Source organism: Aotus nancymaae, unplaced genomic scaffold (assembly GCF_030222135.1).
Source record: "Aotus nancymaae isolate 86718 unplaced genomic scaffold, 86718_ANA_hifiasm-v0.15.2.pri h1tg000049l, whole genome shotgun sequence".
Taxonomy (NCBI): domain Eukaryota; kingdom Metazoa; phylum Chordata; class Mammalia; order Primates; family Aotidae; genus Aotus; species Aotus nancymaae.
Genome location: NW_026988463.1, coordinates 33,510,721 through 33,532,389, shown reverse-complemented (window position 1 = coordinate 33,532,389; position 21,669 = coordinate 33,510,721).

The following is a 21,669-nucleotide window of genomic DNA, read 5'->3' as shown; positions in this document are numbered from 1 at the left end:
CTTGGCCAGCGTCCTGCCCTCTGGAAGCTCAGCCCACTCCTGGGTGCTGGGCTGGGATGGTTAGGTGCAGGCCAGCGCCAATAGGGAGTTATGGGGATGCAGAGGCAGAGTTGCACAGGGCTAGGCAGCTGGTCTGTCTGTTGCCAGCAAGGCATGGCTCGCTTCTCAGGCTGGGCACGGGGGAGGGTTTGGTAAGGTACATTTTTCAAGGTGTAGCCAGGTCAGGGGCAGCATAGGGAGTGGTGCACTCTCTGGGCAGGTGACTGTGGAGCCATCACCCCTCAGGGCCCAACGGGCAAGGGAGGGAGGGCAGCTGACAGCTGGTGAGGGGCCAGTGGGGAGGGCTTGACAGGGGCTGAAGCCCCTGGCCAAGGGACACAGCCAGTTCTATGAAGTGGCCTCGTGGGAGGAGCCAGGGACCCTGCGGGCAGAGCCTGGCTGTCTGCTGCCCAGAGTCTACACCAATGAGTTCCTAGGAAGGCCCAGCAGGGGTGCTGGGAGGACAGGCCATCTGTGCCCAGCTGATCTGAGCTCCCAGGCTTTCTGGACATGTGGCCCTGGGGATCAGAAGTGAGCTGGAGACTGCAGACAGCTGTGCCCTCAGGGCCGGGCAGACCTGTCACACCCTGCCTGGGCTGGGTCAGCAGGGCCACACAAGCATCTGCCTGAATCCTTCCCCACCCCACATCCACCGTGTAGGGCACGTCCTTTGCTAGCTTGCCCAGCCCACCCACGCCTTCCAGTGAGGCCAGGGACTACCTTATCCCCTGGTCCTACCCCACCCCTTAACCTGGGCTCAGCCTCCACGACCAGTGTGCCAGTCATAAGGGCCCTGCCTGCTGTGTGACCTTGGTCCAGCCCCTTGGCCTCTCTGAGCTTGGCACAGCATGTGCTAATGCCTAAGGCAGATGCTAATGCCTCTGGGCGTGGTCAGCTGGTCACCATCCCTCCTTTGTTCACCACTCCTGTCCCCTGAGAGGATCATGCAGGGTTTTCACTCAAAACTCCAGGCCTGCCCATAGAAGGCAGCTTGAGGTGAGGGGACCTTTCAAGGTGGCTGGTCCTGGGCTGACAGGGACACTGTTCAGCCTCCTTGGAAGGTCACTGCTTCCCAGGGCTTGGGGAGGCTCATCTCCTGCCTGGAGAGACAGGCGTGCCATGGCTTTGCTTGGCATGCCTGTGTGGTACACACAGACATCCAGGGCCTTGGTGCCTCCAAGGGATGCGGAGGGATGGGGCAGCGAGGAAGCTGGGTCTTTTCTCCACACCTGCTGGGCCACTCCGGGTCAGCACAAGGAGAGACCAGGAAGAAAGCTCGAAGGTCATGCGGCAAGCACATGCCTGCCGCCCAAGCGTGCCAATGTGACCGACCCTTCCCTGCACTCTGAGTGGGCGGCTGGGGATGTGGTCCTGGTGCCAGGGAGCTGGGGGGCGCCGGCCTGCCATCTGCTCTCACCACGGAGGGCGGCTGCATGCCCAAGGCCCGAAAGGACTCTGTGCCAGGCCTGCTGAGTGAGTCATCCCATTCAGTCCTGTAGTGTAGACACTACTACCACCACCCGTTTTTCAGATGGGAGAAGGAGGTCTGGGGAGCCTAGGGGGACCCACATATTGGCAGCCCCTCTCAGCCCTCTCTTTGTCCACAGCCTCTGCTTCCTCCAGAAGCATCTCACCATCCCCCACCCCTGGGGCTGCAGAGGGTGTCCTGGCCTTCCCCATCAGCTCTGCACCCCGAGGACTCCCATCCCTAGGAGTCCCTGTGCCCAATTTTGGTGCATATTAAGCCATAATTAATCTGCTTCCTCATCTCTTATTCATCAAAGCCACACGCAGCAGCAAGGGGGGCTGGCGCAACGAAGAGACCGAGAGCCCAAACCCTGGTAGTGGCCCCAAGAATCCCACCGTGCCTGCCCATCTCCAAATGCCTCTGACCTCTGCACTAGCAAGGGCCTCCTCCCACAGAATAGCATCCTGGATTGTGCAGCACTGGACATGCCCCCTGATGGGCCTTGTGCCCCTCCCACTTCTCAGAGGGTGCTGGGGACCATCAATAGGGTGTGTGCATTGCACAGTGATGGCCCTTACCTCTGCCTTCCCCACCCCTGGACTGGATCCCTGGTGGCTCATATCCAGGATGGGAGGCTGAAAGGAGATGAAAGGAGATTCAGCCAAGTGGGACACCCAGGGCTGGCATCTGGATCCCTGGTCCACCACTCCTCCTGCTGCCCAGAGGAAGGGGTAAGCCCCCAGGGCTCCTGGACCTTGAGATGAGCTGGGGCCACTTGTGTTCGCCAACAGGTGGGCTCAGGGTCTTCTCTCAGTGGACACAACCGAGTTGGTGGCCTTTCTCTAGGGAGGCCATCTGGGTGGGGCTGGGGAGGAGTAGGAGGTTTCTGGTCCCTGAAGGCCTAAATCTGGTGCAGGGGCAGAGCTCCGGAAGGCGGGGGTCCCTGGGCTGTGCCCAAGGCATCGGCTGTGGCTTCACGCCCCTCCCCCGCCCCTGCAGGGAGTGCGGATCCTTCTAGAGCCACCCACCTGGCAGTAACAGCTAAATTGGGAGCCGCTGTTCACACCAGGAGCCCAGCGGGCAGTCAAAACCGGGTCGGGGGGGAGGGGCACCCACTGAAAGCACCCACGGGCTCCCAGTGGGGCAGGTAAGGCAGGGAAGGCATGGCGATAGCTGTCAGCAGGAATGGACGGGAGTGGAAGGCAGGGTGGACTGTGAGACCCACCTTGGGGCCAGAGTGAGATTGCCCCTGGGATGCCTCAGCTGGTTGGTGCCCAGTCTTTCTCTTGCAGGAGCTCCCTGCGCCCCTGGGCACCCCACTCTGGGCCACCGCTATCCACGCCACATGGAAGTTTGTTCTGTTTCCCAGATGGAGAGGCTGAGGGCTTGCCACAGGGTGCCCTGCCAAGGACGCAGAAGGGCCAGCCTGACTCTGAGCTCCGTGGTCCCACCCTCCACAGCATCCCTCACTGCCTTCATCTGCTCACTTCCTCAGTCATTTACCACTCAACAAACACTCTGGGAGGCAGGCTGTAACACCCGTGTACCTCTGCTGGACGCCCCTCCACATATCCCCACTGGGTACAGGTGGGGAAACAGAGTGCCAGGGAGGCAGGCCTTGGGCTGAGTCCCCCAGCCAGTGATTCCAGATTAAAGGGCATATCCATGCCGTGTGGTCACTTGAAGCCCACAGGGATAACTGGGAAGACCCCACCTGGCACTTACCTGGCACCCCACATTCTGCCAGGGTGACTCAGACCAAGACCTTAGGGCTCTGCCCCCAGCCAGTGGCTGTGCCTCTGAGAGCCATGGGACAGGGGGCTGTGCAAGGTGGGGCCAGCGGAGCCTGCGTCCCTGCCTGAGATTGTCCTAATGGGGCCTTTCCTGACCCTTCCCAGGCTCTCAGGTGCAGAGCAGGGCGGGGCCAGCCCTGGGCTTGCAGTGGGATGGGGCCTCTGTGGACAGTCCTGGAGGCGGGGCCTAGGGCTGGGACTCACTGGCAAAGGGCCTGAGTTTTCTCCTGTGTCCAACAGGCCTTGTCACCTGCAAAGGAGGTGGAGGGGCACATGGGCGGTGCCCAGCATGAGGAGGGGGCTCTGAGGAGGCGGCAGCAGCCGGCGGGCCTCTGAGACTGGGGTATTTTTAGCCAGGATTCCTGCTGACGGTCCAGGCTGGCCGGGGTTTGCTGCCAGCCTCGGAGGCGCTTCTCCTAGCCTGCGTCAGGACATCTGGGGCCTGTCTGCCCCACCCACCCTCTGCTCAATACCCCCACCCTACTGCCCATCCAGCCAGGCGAGGGGCTCCCAGGAGGCCGGCCATGGTGGGAGCCGAGCCCGAGGCCCTGGGGGTGCAGCTGAGAACAGGCCACATGGATTGCTGGGGGCTGCCTGGGTCCTGGGTCTCTGGCTCCCAGCTGCCACTCTTAGCCAGCCCGCCTAAGGGGCAGGTTTCTGGAAGCTCTGGTCCACGCCTAGGCTTGGGGTTCTGAGCTGAGCATTTTCAGTCCACTGCCTGCTGGAACAGATGGCTTAGCAGAGTGGCCACAGCTTGGCTCCCTCCTGGACACTCCTGCCTGCCCTGTGCCACCTAAGTGCTCCGGTCTTCAGGCCTCTCTGGCTGGCTCTGCCAAAGTGCATGTGTGCAGGGCCTGCGGGAACTTGTGGCTCAGCCAGGACTACCTCCCTTCCCATGGACAAGTGAGGACATCCAGAAAGAAGGTCCTCTGCCTTGGCCACTCCCTTGGGACACCCCTTCACCCCAAGGCCTCACATGGAAACAGAATCTAGCACTCAGTGTCATGCCTGTGCACTCTACCAGCAGGACTGGCTGAGTCCCAAGGAGCCAGGCCCCCGGGCACAGGCCAATGGGATGGAACGCAGATGAAAGCCCAGTGCTGGGACCCACGGCCCATTCTCTGGCCTGGCCGATGCCTGACTGCTTGTTCCTTGAATGAACCAGGAGGCCCATCCGGAGCAATTCTGAAGTTCACATGAAAGAATTGGTGTACGGAGACAGATGGACCATTTCACATCCTGAAACGCCCTATATTCTAAGACCATGATAATTAACACAGAACAGTCACATGATAGGAGAGAGTCCAGAAAGAGGCTCAAATGCAAATTAGAGAAGAGGCAGGTCAAATCCAAGAAGAGAGACGGAACATTCAACAAATAATCCCACATATACAATCAACACTTGGCCTTGAGACAGCGGAATTGACATATGGAGGAAACATTTGGATTCCTACTTCACTCCTTGACACTGAAACAAGTTCCAAGTGGAACTAAGATTTCAAAAGTAAAGATGAAACCATAAAACTCCTAGAAGAAAGCATGGAATGCAAAAAAGTCTGTAATCTTGAGTCATTCTAAGAATTATACAAAACCCAGAAGCCATGAAACAAAAGGTGGGTATATTCAACTTCAGGAAAATAAAAGGCAGTTGCCTGGAGAGAAGAAACCACCATAAAATGATAACCAACAAAGTGTAAAAATATCGGCAACTCATTTCACAAAGGGCCGTTTTTGGTTCTCAATACAAATCAGTAAGAAAAAGAGCAACAGCCCAAGAGAAAAATGGGCAAAGACATGAAAGGAACCTGTCGCACCCTGTGACCTTCACTCAGAATGAGAAACGTGCAGATCTAAGCTACAGTGAGATGCTGCCCCTCACCCACAGGGATGGCAGCCGTCAGCAGGGTGGGGATTCCCTATGGGGGCTGCTTCCGGGCTCCCGCAGGTCTGGCTGTTGGAGGGCAGGGAAGCCTGCAGGTCTGGTGGGGCTGGAGGGAAGCGCTCACAGATATGTCCAGTGGGGGTGAGGAAGGGGACCACCTGGAGGTACAGCTCAGGGGTATCAGGCCGATGGAGATGGGACGGAAGGAGAAGATACCCATTCAAAACAGGAAATATATATTTTTTTTAAAATAAAACACGCTGGGTGTAGTGACTCGCACCTATGATCCCAGCATTTTGGGAGGCAGAGTGGGGAGAATCCCTTGAGGTCAGAAGTTCGGGACTAGCCTGGGGAACATAATGAGTCCCAGTCTCTACCGAAATAAAAAAAAAAAAATTATCCGGGTGCTGTGGTGCACGCCTGTAGTCTCAGCTACTTGGGAGGCTGAGGTGGGAGGATCATGTTAGCTCAGGATTTGAGGCTGCAGTGAGCCATGATTGTGCCACTGCACTTCAGCCTGGGCAACAGAGCAAGACCCTCTAAAAAATAATAAAATATAAAAGAAAATAAAACAAAAAATAGCTGACATCCATCCTCACCTCACCACCACCGACACGGCCGTGGGCCGAGCTCTCATGGCTGTCCCACCACGAGTCTCCAAGCGCTCCTGACGCCTGCTCACCCTTCTTGTCTTCATTAGCATCTCCTTAGCAGAGACCTGCTTAACTTGCCTCCTGTCTTGACGCCACAGAGGCCCTGCTCGGCCCCAGCCCCTCACCCTAGGCCTCCACTGTCAGGCGTGGTCCTGGTGGTCCTGGAAACTCGTTGTCCCCCCTACCATCACAGGGCACCAGCAAGTCCCAGGCCTCCCACAGGAATGGCTGTGGGCAGTCCCTTTACTTTCCCAGCCTCAGTTTCCCTGATGGTGAAATGGGGTGAGATCTACTTCCCAGTAGGGAGAATCCAAGGGAATGGAGAGCATGGGAGGAAGAGGACTTGAGGAAAGGAGCATCCCTGGGGGGTCCCAGAGCAGCGGGGGGGCTGGCAGGACTGAGTTTGCAGGGCCTGGGGACATTCACTGGGGAGGTGCTGAGATGCCAGTTGGCTGGAGAAGTGAGGAGTGATCCAGGATGGCTGCCTGGAGGAGGGGCTGATCGCTGGTCCCTGAGTGCCAAGGTGGGCTGTTCATGTCTGCAGGAACACAGCCACCCTGCTGCCTCCCAGAGTGGGTGCTGGACAGGCCTGAGCTCCAGGATCACAGGAGGTGAGAGCCACTGTCACCAAAGAAGAGCAAGTCTGCCTCCCCTGCTAGCGATCTGTCCAGTCCAGCCCCTGCCCAGCTATCTGGGGAAAAGGCCACCTTTTCTGTGGAGGCTGAGCTGGGAGCAGGAAGAGATGGAGGGGGTGGAAATAGAGGGAGTGAGAGCTGAAAGGTGAGAGGTGTGGGTGAGAGGGAGGGGTGTGAATTGGGGGTGAGAGGTGGGGGTGAGAAGTGGAGGTGGGATGTCATGGTAATAGTTTGTGGGGCGAGAAGGGGAGGGTGAGAATTGGGGTGAGAGTTGGGGCATCACCTCCCAAACCCTCTCACCTACAGATCAAGAAGCCCCTCCTGTGGTCCCTGGAGGAATGGGCCTTTGCCCCACCCCACCGCCACTGGCATCTTGGGCAGGGAGACTACGAGGTGGGGGGCTCAGCTCCCCGTAGGGCTGTCCAGCCCTTGAACACCTGGCCACAGCTACAGTGGGACACGGCCTCTGTTGCCTGCCTGCTGGGGGCCGAGCGTGGTGTTGAGGAGCCTGTAGCCCTGGCCTTCATCACAGAGGAGGAATCCAAGGCCCAGGAGGGTGTCTCTGGCACCCAACACGGGAGACCCTTTGAAAAGCCCCGAGTTCTTGGGGGGCTGGGATGAACATCTCGGGGAGACAGCAGTGAGTGGACCACCTGGCCAAACACACCCATGTGTCGCCTCAGTTTTGGCAATTTCCATGCCCAAAATCAGATCCTGGAATGGGAAAAGGACATCCAGTAAGAACGAAGGAAACATGAACGCTGCATGGACAGTAGCTGAAAATAGCTGCCATGCTCCCTTCCCTGCCAGGCCGGGCTGGTGTCATTGGCTCAGCTACTCTCAGCTACTCTAACCTACCAATGTGAGATGCTCACAACGGTGACACTGGGTCTGGGGTGGAGGGGTCTCTCTGTACTCTGTTCTCAAATTTTCAGCAAAGATAAAACTGTTCTCAAGTTAAAAAGTTTATTTAAAAAGAAGTTGGGCTTGTTAGCAAAAATCTGGGATAGACAGAACGCAGCAGTGGAACGCAGCCCACCCCCTGCTCAGGGCGCACCAGCAGCACCCGGTCTCAGGGACATGGCTAGACTGGGCCACTCTGAAGAGCCCTTCCTGGTGCAGGAGTGGGGGGGCCTGGTGGGCTTATTCCACCTGTCAGTCTCGCTGCAGGGCGTGGCAGCGGAGTCTGAGTCAGGCTGACTCTTACCCTGCCGAGGACGCCCCTGCACTCAGGATCCGGCCCTGGCCCCCTTGCCCTGCAGGCTGGAGGTGACCCTGTGTGCAGATGGCAGATGGGGGGGCATGTGTCATTGCTCTCTGGAGGTCAGGGGCAGCAGCCTCAGACCTGGCCAGCCCTCTCCCTCGTGGCTGTGCCTGAGTCTCCTGGTCTCTGGACTTCTTTCCATTCTACTCTGTAGAAAACAGTATGGTGGGGTATGCTCGGCCTGCAAATCAGACAGGCCAGCATCCAAGCCCCGAACTGTCACCTGAACTAGTCCTGGCTGAGTGGCATTGATGCTCTAGGCCAAGGCCCCCTTTGACGGAATAGCCGTCATCTAGCTCCTAGATGCCGTCATCTGCCCCTGCGGGGCAGGGGAGGTGGCAGTGTGGGCCGCAGCCCTCCGCCAAAGCAGGGGCCAAGGGGGGCTCTGCCTGGTACAGGGGGTTTCCTCTATGGGGCAGGGCTCCCAAATGAGCCCTAGTGATGTCTGGGAGCTCACCTCCAGGGGCGCTGGGGGCTGGGAGAGCAGGCAGGGCCCAGTTCTATCAATCATCTGCCTTGTGCCCGGGGGATTTCGGTCAGTCCCAGTCTACCCTCAAGTCCTGGGGTGGGGCAGGCCTGCTGGAAATCCAGGAGGCAGAGAAGAGCATCAAGCCCCTGAGGGACAGGGCCCCGAGCCAGGGAGGCAAGGACGAGGCCTCAGCTGGGGAGCCAGTGGCCCTGCGTGCACTGTGTCTCCCGTCTGGGGAGCCTGAGCCCTGACCCAGTCCTGAAGTCACATGTGCACGAAAGCCTCCTGCTTCCTGACCCAGGACACTGCTGGGCAGTGCCCAGGCCCAACTGCTGTGCTCCCTCCCCTGCCGGGGCTGGGCCAGCTACCTCCTCACTCCTGGGTTTCAGGACTTCTCAGGGGATTCGACGGCACTGCCTGGGGACGTGGGACCCTCCCACTGAAAAGAGCCATATGACTGTCCCCAGCACCCTTCCAGAAGGGACAACTCCCTCCCAGGAAGTCTTAACATAGACATCGAGGCTGCTCAAGCTCCCTCAATGGCTTGGCCACCACACAACTGTATTTCTTTATGTCCATGTGCCTTGCCTGCTCCACAACCAGGACCAAGCCACCATCTGTGCAGCCTGTGAGGGGAGGGCTGCCGTGGGCTGGGCTGCTGAGGCAAGACAAGCGTCCGGGCCAGGGAGGGGTGGAGGCCAAGGATGGGCCCCTCGGAGCCAGCATTGGGGTACAGCCAGCTCTGCCACCTCTCCCTGGCCTCCTTCCCTCCAACCTGTAACTCCCAGGAAGCATCTGAAGAGCCAGCCACTTGGGGTCTGGGAGTAACTCTGTGACCCATCACCCTCACCAGAGTTCCTGGGGTTGAGCAAGGGGACAGAGTCTCCCCCAAATCAGGTGTCTTATTCCTGGGCCCGGCACAGAGGCCTGCCCCCCAGACATCTGTGGACATTTGTTAAGAGTGAACCACTGCTTCCATTTCACAGGAGAGGAAACTGAGGCTCTAAGGGGTCACAGAGTGCCTGGCTGCCACAGTGAGCAGGCGACGAATGCCAAGTGGCTGCCACAGTGGGGCAGGTGGGAGGCAGTGGCTGAACCAGAAAGTGCTGCCATTGATTCTGCGAGTCGCAGGAGTCTTAGGAGATGATTAAATGGCACATTGTGGAGAGAGAAAAAGTGTGAGAAGGGAACAGGATTGCGGGGAGCGGAAAAGCCTCAAAGACCCTGCGACATTCTCGATGTCTCGATGGTGACTCAGAGATAGCTCCAACCGGCATGGCGTGCAGAGTGCAGAGGGGATGGCTTTGTGGCTGGATTAGTCATCCCCGTGCAACTCACCCCAAATCCCTGCTTCCAGCCCCGGGCTGTCAGTGCCGGGATGGAGGAAGGGTCACCTCTCCGCAGGGCCACATCCTGGAGTCTGATGACCCTGGCCGGCACACAGCCCAAAGTAGCCCACTGTGCGAATGGTGGACCCACGCAGGGAGTTGGCTCTGTGTTCTGCAGGGTGGCCACGGGACCAGCTGTGCCTCAGTTTCCCTTATTCTATCAAACTTTGATGAAGGTCCCTGTAAAAGCGCACCTGTTTTCAGGGTAGGGGCCAGAGTCAGCTACCCACAGCAGAGTGAGAATTAGTGGGTGCCCTAGCCCTGGCAGGATCTGGCATTTGGCTGGATGAAGAGACGAGGCGGCACCCACCGGGGCTTGGGCAACCATCCCGGCTACTCCCGCCCCGGCCCGCCAGGAGAAGAGGGAAGCCTTGAAGTGCCAGGCCTTTGAATCGCCCATCTCCATGGCAACGCGTGGGCACAAAGGGCCGGGCCGGCGAGCAGGCGGCGGCTGCGCAAGCTGGAAGGAGGAAGGGAATCTTTTATTTATGGGGAGGGAGAGTTGGGGAGCTGGGCTGCACCCACGCTCAGGGCCAGGCTGCAGTCTTGAGACTGGGCCCCCTGCCCCATAGCCAGGACCTCTAAGCAGCACCCACCCTCACACCCCTGACCCTCCAGGCCCGGCCCGGTGAATGGAACATGGGCAAATGGAGGGCAGAGTGGAGTGAGCGTCCAGCATGCACCCAGCCTGGAGAGTCGCCCAGAGGGTCCCTGGGAGCCTGTCATCCTCCATTCCCCAGTCTCTGTGATGCGGCACCCAGGCAGATCCCACACAGAGCCAGCTGGGCCAGCAGTGAGGAAATGTGGCCCAGAGTAGACTCTGCAGAGCTGGAACTCAGGCGAGACTGCTTCTGGAGGCTCTGAAGGCCTCACAGGACAGGAGGCCGGGAAGGGCCACCAGTGCCAAGGCCCCGAGGCAAGCCGGAGCTGGAAGCATCTGAGGACGGGCATTGGCGCGGGGCTCCAGGGGACAGCCGGTCCACTACAGGCAACCTGGCCTCCCCAGAGACCCAGGCACGGCTCCTCACCTTGGACAGGGGGCCCTGGCCTTGGGAATCATGGGACCCGCCTGCCGTGGTGGAGGCTGCCATGCCAGGATTCTGGCCCACAGCTTCCAGCGGCCCATCTTCACCTTCCCAAGCTCTTCCCCTCATGGCTCACACCCTGTTCCCTGAGCCCCCAAACACAGAAAATGGCATCTATGGTGCCTCAGCAGGGAAATTCTGACCCCAGACCCTGGGGGCAGTGCAGAAACCACCACTGTGAATCAGAGATTTTATTTCATCTGAAAAATATCTGAGCCAGATTAAAAAGAGCAGGGGAAGGATCCCAAGGCTGCTTCCCCAGCCCCACCCTCCACAGTCCCTGGCCCCTCCCAGCCCCCATCTCCTTCCCCTGAAAATGTCTAAAGTGGGGCAATATCTTGTGAAATTGGAGGCACCACATTGGAAATTCCAAACCCGCATGTACGATGAGCTGTACACGTGTTTTGAATCTGCCCTGGTTTTGAGCTGAGGGAAGCGGGGGATGCAGGGGTTCCCCACTCCAGAGGCCCTGGGTGTGCATGAGGAACCCTGAGGTTGGGCTGAGAGTGCTTGTGGGAGACACCATGCCTCCTCCACCCGAGATGGGGGCCTGGGTGCCCGGACATTACAGATCTTTTGGGGAGCCTGGGAGTCAGGAAGCCTAGAGCCGGGACCCACAGGCTGGAGTCTGAGCTTTCATCCCCCCGTGACGAGGCTCCCCCTGCCATCGCTGGTGCATCAGGGGAGACAACATTCCCCCACGCCCACCTCTGCCCTCAGCTGGGCTGTCCCTCCCCTCATCTCCTGGGATCAGTTTTTTCTCTAACTGAGCCCCATGGTGGGGAAGAGAGCTCCAGGGGACCAGGCAACAGAGAAGGGAGGGGGGAAGCGGCCAAACAGGCTGAGGGGCAGGGCCCTGCACTTGGCCAGAGCCGCACATAGCAGGAGGGGGCTGGGCGGCCGGCTCAGAGCCCATTCTCTTCTGGACACTGTTCTGGAATGGCCCCCAGCCCCTCTGTTCCAAAGATGGGACCTTCCGGCCCAGGGACCCTGGATGATGCCCTCCAAACCACCTCCCTTCCCAAACCTCTTTCATTGTCGATGGCAGTGAATGGTGCATCCTGCCTGCGGCCACCACCCCTCACTATGGGACTTCAGCCCAGACGAGTGCCCAGCCCCTCCCAGGTTCTCAGATACTCAGAATGAAAGGCTTACAGCTGCCATGCACTTCCACAGGACTCTGTGGGTCCTCCACTCCCTGTGAGGCTTTCATCCCTCCCAATCTCCATTCCAGAGGACAGAAAAACCATGAGGTTTGGGGTCAAACAGCATGGAGAAGCAGCTGGAACTCAGGCCAGGCCCATCTGACTGGACAGCGCTGAGATTGGGACCCTGCTCCCCTACAGGTGCCGTCCGAGCACGCTTGACGCCCCCCAGAGCCTGTCATGCCCCGACAGCCCCTGCATGACTAGAGTGGCACCTGGCACAGCATACCCTGGAGTGCCATGACCAGAGAGCTCACATCCCTCTCTCCCCAGCCACTGCTAACTGCTGCCAGGGGTGGGTGTGTGGAGGGCCCCGGGCCTCTTCCACCCTCCCTGCACCAACTTGGCTCCATAACATTCCCAACAGTGAGGAGAGCATGGCCACTGTGCAGCAGCCCCGAGGGATGGGCGAGGCCATGCCAGCTGGAGTCGTCCATGTCCCCTTGGTGGCCTCATTCAGCGGGTGCCATGGAGGAGGGTGCAGTGAGGGAAGTTACCAGCGACAGTGGAGATGAGGCAGTCAGGAAGCCCAGTGACAGGCCTGGAGGGGACACACGGCCAGCCGGGGAAGGGAAGGGCCAGGGCACAAAGCCTGTGTTCTGTGTGCTGTGGCATACAGCTCTGGCTCTGGTCCATCTTTTGTTAGTGGTAGGAGGGTGCTCCTTTAATCAGCCAACTCTTTTGTTTCAAAATGTCTGTCCTTGAAAACACTGCTTCAGGGAAAGGGTAGACGAAGCCAGTTCAGTGGGGCTGCTCCTGGGGCAGGTGCGGGAGTTAGGCAGCCCCACCCTCATGTGGGTGCCGGGGCCTTCAGTCAGCAGGACCAGGCAGCCCATGTCCTGGGGACCCGTGGGGAGGTGTGGGCATTTGCCGAGTCGGGCTGTCATTTGCTAGACAGGCGCTTGGTGAAGGGGCCCTTTCGTGCATGGATGCCCCGGGCAGGTGTCAGTCCTGAGTCCTGGTGAGGAAGGCAAGCTTTGGAGTTGATGCTGGGTCCTAGGAGGGAGCTTGTGGTTTTGCCAGCTTCTCAAAAGTCACCGGGGCCCAGCCAAGCCCACCACAGGCCCTGGCATCCTTCTGGGCCACAGATCTGGTGTCACATAGGAGGCACATGAGGCCCACCCTGTCTTCCTAGTGTTCCTTGTCTGTGGTAGGGACCTTCAGATATTCATTGCAGGCTCCTGGAGGCCGTGCCAAGGACAGGGGCATGCAACCAGGTGGGGCCATGGCCAGGCAGGGACCTGCTGGAACTCTTGTGTGTGAGGCTGGAGGAGCTGCCGGGGGACATGAGGGCTGGCGTCGGGCTAGCACCAGCAGGGTCTGCAGCTCCCGTCTTCCCAGCGCATAGACCTAAGGAGCAAGGTTGAGAATAAACCATTATCCCGGGACACAATGGCCTCCAGGAAGTACGTCCTCCCTGGGGTCTGTCACTGGGACTGCAGGAGCTGCTGGGCGTATCTGGGGCTCTGACACCAGTGAGATTGTTCTGGGGCTTGTGCTGCCCAGCCTGCTCCCCAACAGCTTCCTCTGGAGGCAAGTGGCCTGGCAGGAACTGCAGGGAGCCAATTATCCCCAAACCAAGCGGTTGCAGATAATTGGGAAGACAGGCTTTTCCCTGGCAGCCGAGCTCTGGGGTGCATCGCCGCACCGGGACTTGGGACCTGGGGACCCTGAGGTCTGCCAAACCCTGTGCCTGATTGGGAGCCCCCATGTGCTGCTGTCTATCAGAGGAGGTGGCATTTCCTTGGCAACTGAGCGGGGAAGCCAGGTGCTGAGGTGTGGCTCAGGGGACCCCTCACCTCGGGGCTGCCCAGGCCTCCTCCTCTGCCTCCCAGGAGCCTCCTCTCCTTACACGTGGAAACTTCCCATGTCTAGCCCAAGGCTCCAGGTTAGGGGTCACTGCCACCCCCAGCCTAATTTCCTCTGGGAAGTATGGGGTTCTCCCCTGGGCACTCAGGCCTCTTTTTCATAGGGCTCCCCAAGGGGTGGGTTCCAGAGGAAGGCAAAGGCTGTGATCAGGTAGACCCTGCTGGGCACCCCCACATCACCCTGCGTCAACATCGAAAGGCAAGCTGACCACCCCAATGCAAGGTGGACATGAGGGTTAAACCCTGAGTGACAAGCACTCAGCTCCCAGCCTGGCCAGGGAGCGGCGGGGTGGGGTGTGGTGGGGTGTGGGTAGACGGAGCTGACAGAGACAGTGAGTCTGTGGCTCTGAGACACAGCAAATCTACCACGCACTGGGGAACAGTGAAGCTCCATGTGGGCTTGTGGGGCTGGTGCAAGCCTGGTGGGGTGGGTTTCAGGTGCTGCTTGCTCAGGGCTCAACTCTGCTCCTCAGGGCTCCTTCAGCCCAGGGGCCCACCTCCCCTCTGGGCAGCCCTGATTCATGTGTTCTGCCCCAGCCAGCTGTCAGCATCTGGAGCTCCTCCCTCGTTGCACCACCTGGACCATCGTGGTGCCTGGGGCAGGCCACGGAGATTTGGCTAGCCCTTGGTCTGCTCTTTCCTCACCAGCTGATGTGGCAGAAACAAGTCTGTGCTGATGAGCTGAGCCCACCAGGCTGCAGCCCTCACCTCGGGAGAGGGTCAGGCCCAGCCAGGCCTGATGAGCAGGTGTGTGGACGGGTGCTCATGTGTGGGAGGGTGGGTTCTCAGGAGTGGGTGGGAAGAGGTGAATAGGGTGGGGAGGCAGGAAGAGGGGACAGAGAGGGGACCAGTGAAGGAGAGTGGAGGGTGCTGCCCAGGGTCAGGGAAGACAGGGTGGGGCTGGGGTTAGCTGGGTTGGGTGTGTGGGTCTGACAGGGAGCCGGGCATGGGAGGGGGTCCCAAGGTACCAGGTCGGAGCCAGGACTGTGGGCCTCACTAGTCATAGACGCCTCACCCCATGGCTCACAGACTGGGTGGATGGAAAGGGGAACTTCCTGTTACCAGAGGACACAAAGGGACCACAAAGGGTCACGAGGCTCTGCGGCCCTCCAGGTTCTGGGCTCAAGGTGGGCCCAGCCCATGGCCACCTTTAAGGGACCCCACAGGGAGAGGCTGGCCCCTGAGGATGCTCAGATCTGGTTCAGCCCAAGGTCAGCATCGGTCGCTACCCTGGGGGCCAAGTCTCCGTTTCGCCCTATGATGTGATGCCCACACTATGGGCCAGTGTCAACCCTTTGCCCATGCCCTGGGAGCCTTGTGTCCATCCTTGTGGCTGAGGGTCTGCGGTGGGGGTCTCTGTGCTGGGGGAGGTGGGTCCAGGGTGCGTGGCCCCTGGGATTGTTCATCATGAGTGCCACCTGGAAGGTGCTGGAGCCCCACCCTGTCCTTCAGGGCCTGGAGTGTTTGGGGGAGATCCTGTGCTGGCATCTTGGCTGGGTCAGGACAGTGCCCAAGAGGGGACCCTTGGGAGGGAAGCAGGGTGTCAGGGGGCCCGGTGCTGGGGTGGGTGGCAGGAGGGGCCTGGAGGGTAGTGGCCCAGGCCAGTGGCTAGGCAGGTGTCAGGAGGGAGAGGGGTGAGGCCTGGCCTCCCCTGCCACTGCCAAGCCAGGGTCTGGGGTGTCCTGCGGTGGGACAAGGCCCAGGGCAGAGGCAGAGCTCCTTGGATGCCTGGTGGCTACATCCTGGCCTGGTGAGTGCTGGCCACTCAGTTCTGCAGCCCTCTGCTGCCCTCTGCTGGGTGCCTCTGTCCCTTCAGGCCCAGCCATCTTCACGGATGTCCCAGGCCCCTGCCTACCTGCATGTCTGCACAGCCCTCCAGACCACAGGCTGGGCCAGGAGCCAAGACAGGGTTGATTGAATCCCATTTGAGGGCATCTGAAGGAGTGGGAGCCTATGTCAACCCCTGTTCAGCCTTGCCTCAGCCAGCGGCTCCCAGGGGACTCTGGTGGGCAGTGGCTAACAATGAGAGAGGGGCTCAGAGAGGCTGAGCCGCTGTGTCAGGTCACACAGTGAGCAGGGGCCAAGTGGCCTTGGGAGAGGCAGCAGCAGGAGAGTCCTCTGCATGGCCACAGCCCGGGGACTGGAAACCCCTGCTGGGTTCCCCCACCAAGTAGTTCCCATTCCCAGCCCTAGGGGTATCAGGAGAGGCTCCGGGGAGGGTCCCACCTGTCTCCTGCCTTCTCCAATCACACCCTAAATGGATCCCTGCTCCCCAGCCCCTCCCGCCAAGGGCTCACCCCCCAGAGCTCTGGGAGAGGCCCCTCAGGGTGGCTGTTCCTCCGTGTGCTGCAGTCATCTGGACACTGAAAACCAATCCCATCCATCTTCCTGGTATTTAATATGCACAATGCAAGTCGGCAACCACAGCCATGGGGCTGTGCTCAGAGCCAGGTTTCCACGCGATGCCACCAGGCTTAGCCTGTGAGTGGCCTCCTGGGTCCCAGGAGACATGTGGGGTGGGGGTGCAGCTGGGTGGGCTGTGGAAGCAGAGACCTTGGAAGAGGAATGTGGGAGGTAGGAACTGGGCTAGGCAGGGACTCAGGGGAAGCTGAGGCCTGGAACAGGGAGACTGAGACCACAAGGAGGCTGCGACCTCGGGAGTCAAGACTTGGGGAAGCTGGGACATGGGCAGGCCGAGACCCAGGGGGTTAAGAATGAGGGTCTGGTACAGACTTGAGTTGGAGCCCAGCTACTGCTGGCGCCACATGGCTGGAGAGTGGGCTGCTGATATGGAAGGGAAGTGCTGGGGAGGGAAAAGTATTGTCCATTTGAATGATACAGGAGTGGGAACGGAAGTGCTGGGTAGAGGAGGGCATGGTTCCTGGCTAGGGCTCCAACCCCACGGACCCAGGTGAGGACAGGCACTTCCTGCCCAAATGTAGCATTTCTCACCATCACCCTGGCCTGCCACGCCCCTACCCTGTGCCTATAAAACCCCCCAAGGGCCGGGCGCGGTGGCTCACGCCTGTAATCCCAGCACTTTGGGAGGCCGAGGCAGGTGGATCACAAGGTCAAGAGATCGAGACCATCCTGGTCAACATGGTGAAACCCTGTCTCTACTAAAAATACAAAAAATTAGCTGGGCATGGTGGCGCGTGCCTGTAATCCCAGCTACTCAGGAGGCTGAGGCAGGAGAATTGCCTGAACCCAGGAGGCAGAGGTTGCGGTGAGCCAAGATTGCGCCATTGCACTCCAGCCTGGGTAACAAGAGAGAAACTCCGTCTCAAAAAAAAAAAAAAAAACCCCAAGACCCTAGCAGGCAGGCACACAGCAGCTGGTGTGGAGAGGAGGACATCAGCAGAGGCACACATGGGCGGCTGGACGTTGAGATGAACATGCTGACAGGCACTGGCATGCTGGCAGGCCGCTGACCAGCAGATCCACACGGAGTTTGGCTGGGGCAGGTGGAGGAGAGCCTGGCCGCTCAGTGGCCTGACTCCAGGGCAAAGCTTCTCACTCCATCCCCTTCTAGCTTTCCCTATCTGTTGAGAGCTGCCACCACTCAATAAAACTTTGCGCCCATTCTCCAAGACCACATTTGAGCTGATTATTCTGGTACACGAAGTCAAGAACCCCAGGATACAGGAAGCCCTCTGACTAACGCAAGCCGCCCTATAGACGGCAAACTAAAAGAGCGCCTCGTAATACATGCCCACTGGGGCTTCAGCTGTAAACATTCACCCCTAGACACTGCTGTGGGTGGGAGCCCCACAACCTGCTCATCTGTGTACTCCCCTAGAGCTTTGAGCAGCAGAGCACTGAAGAAGCAAACCACACCCCCATCACACGCCCTGCTAGGGTGACAAGGGAACCTTTCCCGTTTCATTGGCCTACGGTGGCTGGACAGTGTGCTGGCCCCACAGTAGCTGGAGAGTGTGCCATGCTCCCTGGCTTTCGTCCTGGTGTATAAAGTGGGTTAGCGGGTCCTGGGGGCTGTTTTCACAGTGACGTGGTGGAGGCTGGCCCTGACATCCAGCCCTGCTGAGCGCTCAGTGAATGGTGGTCACTGTCGGGAAGCGCCACTGCTGTCCTCCATCAGTGTCTGTGGGGCTGGTGACTCTTGGAGGACACCTCCAGCAATGTTGCACTGCCAGGACAGAGGCCGTCCTCCTGTCTCTGGGCTTGCTGGTGTGAACAGATGGATGCGTGGGTGGGCCTGCTGCATGCAAGGAGCTGGGGCTGGGTCTTCACCCATGGGCAGGAGGTCATGCGGGGCTCAGGGAGAGAGCATGGTGGCTGGGACAGAGCCTGTGTAAGGAGAAGCCCTCGACACCCCGGGCCTCTCTCCCAGCTCCTGTCCCTCTAGGACATCACCCAGAATGTCCCCTGCTCTTTTTGGGAGATGTCTGGGCATCTGCCATTGCTGCCACTCTTGATCCCACCCACTCTTGCAGGTTGCTGGTGGGACAAGGGCAGGAGGCATCTCATGGCTTTTCCCGGGATCTCTGCACCCGTTGAGAGCCAGGAGCCACACACAGCCTGTCCAGCATCCTGAGAACTCACCCTGTCACTGCCGCTTGTCCTGGGTCATCCTGGGGTCCACTCCTTGCCATTCAGACCCCTGTGAGGAGAGCACCGGCTGTGAGTAGAGCACTGGCTGTGAGTCGGTGTGTGGCTAGTGATGGTGAGGCAGGGCCTGGAGTTGATCTGTCGTGGAGAATTCTTCATGAACTGGGAACGTGCTTCCCAGGAAATGCACAGGGGCCTGCAATGATAGAGGACTGGCCTCAGGTACGTGCACAGGTGTGAATGTGCCTCCCACAAAGGGCAGTGGATGTGCACATGCCTCACACACATTGCAGGGTGGCGCAAATGTCCCACACGTGCACAAGTGGGTGTGCTGTATCTAAGTGTCCACATGATGTGCGTGCACACCTGTGTCATGCCTCCAGAGAAGACAATGGAGAGAAATACACTCAGATCTCCCCTCTGGGTCCCCGCCCTGGGATGTCAGACCAAGTTGTTATCTCCTTCCCCCTTCCCATGTCCCCCACACTGTCTACCAAAGCACGCCTTAGTTCTATAATCAGAAATGAAATGCATAAATGCATGGTTTCAAGAAAGCCATGGGCCAACTCCTCTGTGCCCGGGTGTTGGCAGGGGCAGGGGGGCGGGATGCATAGGGAGGCATTGGCCTCATGCAGCCATGGGCCCAGGGAGGCCAAGGTCAGCTTGCTCAGCACCTGGAGGCACAGTGAGTAGCAACAACAAAGCCCAGCTGGAGAGCAGAAGGAAAATCAATGCTGGGCACAATTCTGACCATAGACTCACTGGAAGCACTTTCCACCGACGTCAGAGCTGCTCACAGGGCACCATGAGCTTGCCAGAGAGCCCAGCTGCCTGTGCTTGGAACAACCTGGTGGGCGAGCATGGGCCCCTCACTTGACTCCACTCAGAGCCCTTCCCAGAAGGGAGACAAAGGCCTTGAACAGCTCTGGAGGCACCCCCTGCTGTGCCCCCCAGGCCTGGCTAAAGAAATCTTAACTACCCCAAAGGGCCTGTCTCCAGCGGCCCCTGCTATGGGTCAGCCTCAGGGGGATGTTCGTCTCCAACTGGCTCTGGCTGTTCCACATTACGAGATAAACTGCGGGGTTAACTCATGGCATTATTATTGTGTAAAAATGATGGTGAGTCTTTATAGAAGAGTGGTCCATGCAGAAATGTTACTATATAAGACAGGAGTCCTCCAAGTCCTGTATTCCTCAGTTCCGTGTCCTTGCCCCCATCCACGTGTGGCCTGCATGGGCAGACAGCTTCACACACTCAGACTCTTCCCTCCCTGCGCATCAGAGACGTGTGTCCCTGTTACTGACATGCCGGGCGGGAGGGCTCATGATCTTGGGCACACCCATGGTGCTCTGAGCTCATCAACACCTACGGTGGACATTGAAGAAATTCCCAGGTTTTCCTTTTCAGGAGCCATGGTTTGGGCCACTGCCTGGGAGGTTGGAGGTTGGGGCTCAGGGAGGGGTCACTGCCCAACGGTGCCACCTTGGACTTAGAGTGGCAGCCCAGGGAACCAGGCAGGCCCGGCTCTGACCGTGCCGCTGGGCGACCACTAGCTGAGACCTGGGGCTGAAATGCCTCCCACAGCAGCCAAGGAGACAGCCTCTGCATGAGGCCTGGAGCCCTTGAAGGGCACTGGGACAGGAAGAGAGCTAGGGCCTTCAGCTGTGATGTGAGCAGCTCTGTCTGTCCCTGTCCTCCACCCAAGGGAACTCACCTTGGTGACCCTGCTGGAAGGCACAGGTTGCTGATATTCTGACACCTGGGAGGGGACCAGTGGGAGCCCCCAGTATCCCCCCATGACCAGACCTCCAGCAGAGCCTGTATTTTTTGAGACCTCTAGTTCAGGAGCTGGGGCTGATGGGGGCCCTTGGGGATTCCTATGCTGCTGGAGGAAGATGGGGGCTTGGGGGTATCTATGGCAAAGAAGTGAGAAGTGGACGCTGCCAGCCTCCCACCCTGACCCTGTCCTGGTTAGAGTGGGGCAGGCTTGGGGGCGAGTCTGGGGTGCTGGTTTCACCCTCTTGGGCCAATATCTCCCTGTGACTTTATGGACTGTCTCCCTGAGATCCTGGCTCTGCCTCACCAGCGTGGGTCCTCATCTCAGCTCAGCTGTCACCTCCTCTGGGGAGCCCCGAAGCCCTTGAGTGGGTGCCCAGGAGGCACGGCCAGTGCTGAGGTTATAAGCCCTGCTGGCACCCGGCAGGGCACACAAGGCCAGGCCAGGCCCTGGGGACAGCAGACAAGCTTATCCCTGCACATCGGGGACTGCCCACCTCAGGGAGAGTACTGGGTTGGACTGGGGGGACTTTAGGGGATGGCTGGGAACCCAACCCTGAGGAGAGCTCCACCTGAGCAAGGGTGTCACCGGGTCCCCTCCAGACGCACACACTGCCTTGGACAGTTTGGAGAGAGGGTGTGGCCAGGCCATGGGGTGAACCATCCTGGGCGGCTGGCCTGGTGTCACCAGACATGTGGTTCCATTAAGCATCTCGACCCCACAGGAGCCCATGTGGCATGTCCTCTGACCTTCCATCCACCTCTGAAAGGGGCAGCCCTCTGAGATTCTGCCTGGGACCTGTCAGCCCTCCTGACAAGGTCCCTGGTGGCTGGCCATCACAGGCACCCAACCACCCTACAGGAAGGCTCTGGGAGGCACAGCCTCATCTGGGGCCCCAAGACTGATGCCAGTTGGGGCATCTCACAAGGAGCACCCCTGCCCGTAATCTGCCCAACTCAAGCCCTGCCTGGACCTTTCCAAGTAAGCAGCCGGCCTTCCCCAGGGCCCCCTCCAAGCCTGCAGGGTCTGGGTCTCCAGGCTTTCTGCAGTCTCTCAGTCCCCCACCCCGATACCTGCTCAGGTGGAGAGATCATGGCTGTGGGTTATTGTGTGCTTAGTGGGTGCTGGAGCTTGTGCTAAACAACTTGGGTGACCCCTGAATCTTGACAATAACGTGGGGGGTATTATTATTCTCACTTCTGCAAGGAAGAAGTCCCAAACCCCATCTGGCACAAGGCCAGCGCCTGGAGTCTCCCTCTGCAGTCCATGTGCTCCCACGTAGGGCATGCCTGGGACATAGCAACATCTGGGGTCAATGCTGCTGCTGTTGCCATTGTGACTTTGGCTTTCCCAAGGCTCACATCAGCTCCATCCAGCAAAGGTGTCTCGAACCCCAAGCCTGCCTCCTTCGCACACAGAATCCCACTTCATCCACCACAAAGATGCACGTGTTTACCCAGCCTCAACTCCATCGGCATCTCTCTTTCCAATTGCCAGAGGCCTCGGGCCCCTTCAGCTGGGTTCCCACATTCCTGATTCCTGGCCTGCAGGCCCTCAGGACAATGCCAGCCCGG